This window comes from Pantherophis guttatus, chromosome 7, assembly GCF_059756535.1.
Source record: "Pantherophis guttatus breed Tessera chromosome 7, ASM5975653v1, whole genome shotgun sequence".
NCBI classification, from domain to species: Eukaryota; Metazoa; Chordata; class Lepidosauria; order Squamata; family Colubridae; genus Pantherophis; species Pantherophis guttatus.
The window spans coordinates 74493858-74501805 of NC_142069.1; the positions used below are offsets into that span (position 1 = coordinate 74493858).

General features: G+C 39.7%; 1 long non-coding RNA gene across 1 annotated transcript; it reads left to right on the forward strand.

The window, feature by feature from the left end:
* LOC148112931 (uncharacterized) lies at nt 1-1054 on the forward strand. The gene is made up of 3 exons (XR_015728813.1): nt 1-86; nt 650-714; nt 890-1054. It is a non-coding gene; the product is annotated as an uncharacterized LOC148112931 (long non-coding RNA).
* Nucleotides 1055-7948: the final 6894 nt, after the last annotated feature.

The window sequence follows — 7948 nt, forward strand, 5'->3', positions numbered from 1 at the left end:
AGTTGGCCTGTATAAGAAGAGACCAGGAGATAAGCCAATATATGCGCCAAGTGGTCTCTGAGAGGAGGAGAGAGACACAGCAAATAGTAAGTACCCCTTGGAAGTAGAGGTTTTTTCACTGGGCTTTGCCTCTGGGTTTCAAACCCACTCTTTTTTTGCCCAATCTCAGTTTGGGGCAAAAGATTCCTTAGGATGAACAGAGTCTCAGAAGGGTTCAAGCTTTCCTTGTAATAGGAAGCGCACTGGGGATTCTGGGAGAGTCCGTTGCCCTGACTGACAGCCAAACTGTTTTCAGTTGCACAGGACCATCGCCTAATCCAGGTCCTCAGTGTGATCACTGCACTGTTTCACCTTAAGAAAAGTGTGCAAATGAGGGTCCCAGTGCCCGGAAATAAAAATGTGATGGGTAGGGAGAGAGTTAAAGATGATGGGGAGATATCAGAGGGAAAGGGAGAGGAGGAAAACTACTATGAATTCTCAGAAAGTTTACCAAAAGCTCAAAAGGACCCTTAACAATTTTCCTTTGGACTGAAAGGTGAGCTGTTGCAGGAACGTAGCAGGTTAAAACAGGCTGGGACAAAGAAGATGTTCTGGAGCAACTTGGTTGAGCTTGACTTTTCTGATTGTCTCCTCTTTTGTTTCCTGGCAGGCTCTGTTGCAGGAGCATAGCTTTGTCAATGGATTAGCTGCATTGCTGGAAATGTATGATCTCAGGTCAGTCTATTGTTTCTTTTATAGTGGGTGAGAAAAGTCTGTTTGGGGTACTCAGTCATTAAGAAGGGGGAGGGCATTCAGTTGAGCCAGCTTATCTTATTCTTGTGGGAAAAATGGAACGGAGGCTTGCTCATTAATATGGGCACTAATATCTCTTCTTCTTTTAATCCCACAGCAAGATAACACCAGAAAGGGACGAACCAATAGAATCCATGCTGATGGACCTTTCCAGTTTTTATTGGACGGCTACCCTGGATGCAGAGGAGGAAGATCTTTCTGAGGTACCACTTTAACCAACATTTCTGGGATTTCCTTTCTAATGTTGCATGGATGGGAAAATGTTGTCCAAAAGAAATAGCACCATCTCTTATGTTTCCTGTCAGGTGATGAAAAAGTTGTTGGAGGAGGCCTTTGGCCTAACAATGAGGAACCTACTCCGACAATCTCCCACGACAGAATACTTTGTTTTCATTCTGAAGGTAAAGGTCCAGAAGTCCCATGGCAGCTCAAAGGAACACTATCATAAATTGCACAAGTGTGTTTCGGCAGCAAGATTCTTGATTCTCAGAAATGAGAAAACATCTCTTTTCTTTGTCAATTCCACAGAACTTGGACCCACATGGGAAACTGTTTTTGCCGGTGATAAACCAGCTCCTGTCCTGTGGAAACCATCATCCCAGGATAGATGTACGCAGCAAAACTAAGTTAACCTAAATTGTAGCTTCTGAGCCCCCCACAGCTTTTGGGACCCCACCCTCAAATCACCTCCCTCTTGGTGCCAGAGAGAGTGCAGGGGGGTCTTTTTCCTCTCATTCCACTTGAGAAAATTCTGGGAAGGATATCTTGCCATTAATATGTGAGTGATGAGCCAAGGGAAGGAGAATTAGTCTCCAAGAACCTTGGCAACACGATGAGGCATTTCTTTATCTTTCAGCTCGATGAAGTACAGCAGGCTTTCCGTGATGTTTCCAGGGAAATCTGGCAGACTTGAACCACCTACGAAAACTTCAATGAATGTAAAAAAAAAAAAAAAAAAAAAGGGGGGGGGGGACCAGCCACTGGATAATCTGCTTTTGGATTTACCACCATGTGATTCACTTAACAATTGTTGTAAAAACAATTGTAAAATAGAATTCGGTCATGTGGCAACTTAATTTAAAACTGTAATAACTGATCATGCAGAGTTTGAGCTCCTTGTTGTCATAAGTTGAGGACAACTCCCATAGATGGAAAACCTTTATATGTTTTCCACCTGTGTAACAAACAGATCAAATTTCAACATCTGTTTCTTTCAATTTTCCTCACCTTTTATTTCCATGCAGAAGATCAAGAAATAGAGGAGCTGTAACCTCTACCCTCCACCGTTGATCCACCTATGAAGAAAAGCTACCATATCTCAGGAAATGGCCCTTTGGTTCTTCTTTCTATAAATTATATAAATTAGGTATAATAGTTGAATTTGATCTGTTATAACTTCTGACTGTATAATAACTGTTGATATCTCTGCTTTAAGATCAATGAAAGACACAGAATTCCCTATTGCTGAAGTTTCCCTTGGGGTTTAGAAAATGGCACTGGGGCTGAATATGTTGTGGAGCAGATGCCGACCATCATCATTTTTAATATGCTGCAGCAGGTTGGTAGTGTGCAGGGTTGGACTAAGAGATGTTCAGTTTCTGCAAATGTGCGGTTTTTTCTCTCTCAAGCCTATGGTTGATTTTGCTTTCTGCCCTGTGATTTCTCTCTTCTTAGGCTGGGTAGCAGATTGGACAGAATTCCATGCAGTGCCTGTAACTGACCTGCTTGCTTGGACCATCACCCGGCTGGATCAACATCTCCCCAGGATAGAAGAACAACGAAACACAGATGGATGGACTTGAGTTTTTAATGCAAATGTTTTTTTCTTGTATCTATGGGACACTTATATGTCTCCAGCTATATGCCACCCTTGAAGGCAAACACAAGGCAAAGAAGACAGAAGTTTAGCCAAAGGTGCTACCTTCAGACTCTCAAGGTTCCGTTAATATAGCCTTACAATAAAGTCGAATTAGCCCATTTAGTCATATTTCCTGTCTCGTTTCCCTTGGAGGACTGACACAATGTCTGCAGATTGTTGGAATTGTGTGTGTGTGTGTGTTTGTGAGTGTGTCTGTGTGTGTATTTCTGAGGCCTCTCAGGTAAACAGACAGGAAATGTGACTAAAGCTGCTAATTCTACCTTATTTTAAGGCTATATTAACAGAACCTTGAAAGTCTGAAAGTAGCCCTTTTGACTGAATTTCTATCTTCTTTATCTTATGTTTCCTTAAATGGGTGTCATATAAATGTCCCATAGATAGAATGTATGTATATGTTTATATATGTGTTTTGGTTATCATATTCTGTTGTTAATTGTATAATCTCTACGCACAGTCACTCAGGCACTAGTCACTTTCCGCCTGGACTACTGCAATGCTCTCTACATGGGGCTCCCCCTGGGGTGCACCCGGAGGCTCCAGCTGGTCCAGAACGCGGCCGCGCGGGGGATTATGGGGGCGACGAGGCGCTCCCATGTGACACCTCTCCTGCGCGAACTGCACTGGCTCCCGGTGGTCTTCCGGGTGCGCTTCAAGGTGTTGGTGACCACCTTTAAAGCGCTCCATGGCTTAGGGCCGGGGTACTTACGAGACCGCCTTCTGCCACCAATAGCCTCCCACCGGCCAGTACGCTCGCACAGAGTGGGCCTCCTCAGGGTGCTGTCCGCCAGACAATGTCGGCTGGCGACCCCCAGGGAGAGAGCCTTCTCTGTGACGGCGCCCACCCTCTGGAATAACCTTCCCCCAGAGTTACGTATAATAACAGACCTCCGGATTTTTTGTCGGGCCCTGAAAACCTATTTATTTCAACTAGCTGGGCTGGCTTGAGCTAAATTTTAAATTGATTTTAAATTGGGTTGTTTTAATTTACGGCCAGAATATTTAATTATTTTAATACTGTTTTTTAAATTTTGTATGCTTTGTTTTTACTTAGGCTGTGCACCACCCTGAGTTCTATTTGGAGAAGGGCGGTATAGAAATTTAAACAAATAAATAAATAAATAAATAAATTGATTTTATGGTTGTTTGCTACCCATTGTCCCTTGTTTGACATGGGCCCCTCTACAAATTGAATAAATAAATAAGTGTACTTTGAATATTTTTCCTTCACTTGTTTTCCTTGCTCTTTTTTTTTTATTTCATTATTTTTTAAAATCTGTATTTGTTTGGTTATCTCATTTCCAAATATAAATAAAAATACAATATAAGTCTGTCTTTTGTGGAAAATTCTTTATTTCTTTATAAACAATCAGGAAAAATAAGCCCATAGGTTCGTTGATAGATGCTCCTTTTTTTTAAAGTAATGTCTTAATAACCCTAAGGAATATTTTATACGAATTAGTAAAGCTCCCCAAAAGCAAACATTTGTTGGTTTGTTTATTTTAAAAGCTTTCTATGGTATATCTATCTCCCAAAAGAATAAGATGATAATAAACCTAAAGAATGCTTTAGGTTTATTATTAAGCCTCCTATACTACAACCTCTTACAATACTAGACAACACAGTATCAACAATAGAGACCTTCAAGTTTCTAGGTTCCATCATATCGCAAGACTTAAAATGGACACCTAACATCAAAAAAGTCATCGAAAAAGCACAACAAAGAATGTTCTTTTTGCGCCAACTCAGAAAGCTTAGACTGCCCAAGGAGCTGCTGATCCCGTTCTACAGAGGAAGTATGGAGTCTGTCATCTGCACCTCTATAACTGTCTGGTTTGACTCTGTGACCAAACAAGACAGACACAGACTTCAACGGAGAATTAGAAGTGAGCAAAAACAATTGCTATCAGGCTGCCTTCCATTGAGCACCTGTATACTGCACGAGTCAAAAAGAGGACTGTGAAAATATCTACAGACACCTCACATCGTGGGCATAAATTGTTTCATCTTCTACCCTCAAAATGATGTTATAGATAATTGCACACCAGAGAACTAGACACAAGGACATTTCTCATTGGGAGAAAGACACTGGAAACATGGAGGCTGATTGGAAAGATGGTTTATAGATGAGGCAGAACCACATGAGATTCTGGGCAGCTGACAAAATGGAGTTCAGCGTGGGTGGGGTTTTATATCTTCTTTGGGCTTTGTATTTGAGCTTCCTTTTCCTGTGCAAGCTGGCTCAGGAATTCTGGGAGTTGAAGTCCACAGGTTGTAAAAAGGCCACAGTTGCCTACTCCTGTTCTATGAAGTTTGGGCTACTCTGAGATGGCACAATGAAGGGGCTTGTCTTCTGAAAGGGTGTTGGACAATTCCTATTGTGCCTAATGACTTTTGTCCTGTGTTGGATCTTGGGTGAGAGGCTGCTTCTAATCCTATCACTCTGCCTTTGTTAGCTCTCAAACTTGGTTGCATGCAGTTTTAAAATATCCTGTCTCGAATGGATTTATGCCTGCAGTATTTGCTTTGCTTATGAATAGAGGCATCTAACTAGTAGGGTTCTTTCAGTAAGCTCTTAAGTATTGGCATCTGCTATGGGCTATTAAGAAACACTTGGGGGGGCTGCTTCTTGCCTCTAGTAAACACGTTTCTCCATTTCTCATTTAGAGAAATATAATATTCTGCCTTTTTAATATTTCATTCTTCTGGGTGGTAAGTGCTAATTCCCACAACACTGTCAAACTATTAAATAAGGCTGCATTACTATTATTCTTCTCATCTTTCTTATTACCTAGCTCCTTTTCTACTTACGACTATAACTTTCTTACTTGCATCTTTCCGATTTATATTGGTTTATTTATTTTCCTAGTATGAATTATGTTGATTGCTTATTTAGTATCCTATGACTATCACTAAGTGTTGTATCTTACGATTTATGATAAATGCATTTTGATGATGACTATGATGATGATTTATCACTTATAGCTTTTATGTACACTAAGAACTTATGTACCGAAGACAAATTCCCTGTGTGTCCAATCACACTTAGCCAATAAAGAATTCTATTCTATTCTATTCTATTCTATTCTATTCTATTCTATTCTATTCTATTCTATCCTATTCTATTCTATTCTGACAAAAGACAGAGAAAGGCCATGTATAGCAGGAAGTTAAAACAAGGCAAGTGCTGAAGGAAGGTGCTAAGACTGAAGGTAGAGTCCCCAAAATTAGACCAGATACAGGTCCTCATCCATCCTCTGTGAATGTGGTTCACAAATGGTCTAAACATGGTGAGAGAGTAAGTGGGGAGGGTGGGGGGAAGAGGAAAGAAATGATTGGGAATAAGAGCCAAAAAAGAATACACAGAATAACACAAAATACACAGAATAAGATAGTTGGTGTTTCCATGTTGGGAACTTGATTTTGTAGGAAAGGTAAAAACAAAACTTTTAAGACAAGTAACTTCTTTTTCAATGTGGTAGATGTAATAATATTACCAAATGCCTAGATTAGAATTAGCAACTATAATTCTGTGCGACTCCCAATATGGGGTGGGGGGTGGGGGAGAGAAAAGGTTGTAAAATAGGGCAAAATGGAAGCATTTAACATTTACATATCCAAATCTGGTGAAGTTTGAAAAAATTGTGACATATAAAGACATTTTTGACACTGAAGGGAAATTAAAATCTAAGCAAGAACTTGAAGTCCAGGGTATTAAATTATCATGGTGGCCTCAATTGCAAATACAATCTACATATGATAAAGACATGAAAATGTACAGCCTTTATAAAGGACAGACAGCTTTTGATCAGATATTGTTGAATTCTGAGGAAAAACTAATTAAGAAAATATCAAAAATTTTTACAAAATCGGAAAATGGAGGATGAACAAGTAAAAAACAAAACGATGCACTGGGCAAAAAACTTTAGATATAATATAGAATAAGAGAAATGGCAAAACTTACGGAAAGAAACTGTCAATTAACATTGGCAACTTCTTCTAAGGAAAACTTATAGAAAATGTTTTATAGATGGCACTTACCACCTGCTAAGTTAGTTATAATGTTTAAAAATATGTCTAACAAATATTGGAAATATAACCAAAAAACAGGCACATATTACCACATGTGGTGGACCTGTGTTAAAGCAAAAAAAAAAAAAAAAAAGTTGGACAAAAATATATAAGTGGGTAGAAAAGATGATAGGAAAACATGTAGATTTTAAACCAGAACTACTTCTATTAGAAAAAATGATAAATAAAAAATATATTTAATATTGCATGTATTAACAACAGTGAAGATTATATTTGTACAATATTGAGAAAATGAAGAAATACCACGAGACAAAAAAATAATTAGGAAGATACTGGATTGTGCAGAAATGGACAGACTTACATTGAAGATTAAACAAAAAGAAGATACAGAATATAATCAAAGAGGGAACTCATTCTACCAGTGGTTGGGAGAAAAAGGGGTAGAGAATAAGAATGTAATTTGTACGGCTAAGGAAATAAAATAACCCAGACAACACGATGTTTATTAACCACTAACAAAATGTAAACAATAGAAAATCAACAAAACTTTTTTAAAAACTAGTTTGGCATTCAGAAAAAGGTATCTTCACCTAAGCAGATAGAACAGAGCGAGCTGACTCTAGACCCAGCAGAGTTGATACACACACACATACACACAGACACAGCTTGCAACACAACTGATTTTGACTGGAAGTTGACCAGAAGCTGCATTGGTGAGCCTTGCTTAGTCATAGAGCTTAATGGAGCTCCTGTAGAAAAAGGCAGGCTACATACAAAGAGCTTTGGCTTCCGTACAAAAAGGTGAGAAAGAGGCAGTTTGAAAGATTCGTTAGTAGGTTCCTAGAGATCTTTGGCTGCCAACAGTGTATGCAGAAAAGGTGGAGCAGATCCTTTGGTAGATCCCAAAGGAGGTGTTCAGCCCTCTGGGAATTCTATTAGCTACAGGATGTCATCCATCCAGGGTCAACAACTGCCAGTTGTCACTGAGCAGAGCCAAGATGTTTTCGAAGACGTAAGTAGGTCTTCAGAAGGGCTGCTCTAAAGAGCTTCTCCATGTCTTTACTTGTTTAGGAGGTGTCAGGTTTGTCTATGAGCCTTTGCCCTGGGATGGGAAAATGGAGAAGGGGAAGGGAGGGAAGGGAAGGGAGGCCCTCAGGACTCGGCTCCTTCAAAGAGATTTACACAGAAGTTAGTTAGCTAGATTATTATATTTATATACCGCCCCCTCTCCCGAGGGACTCGGTGATC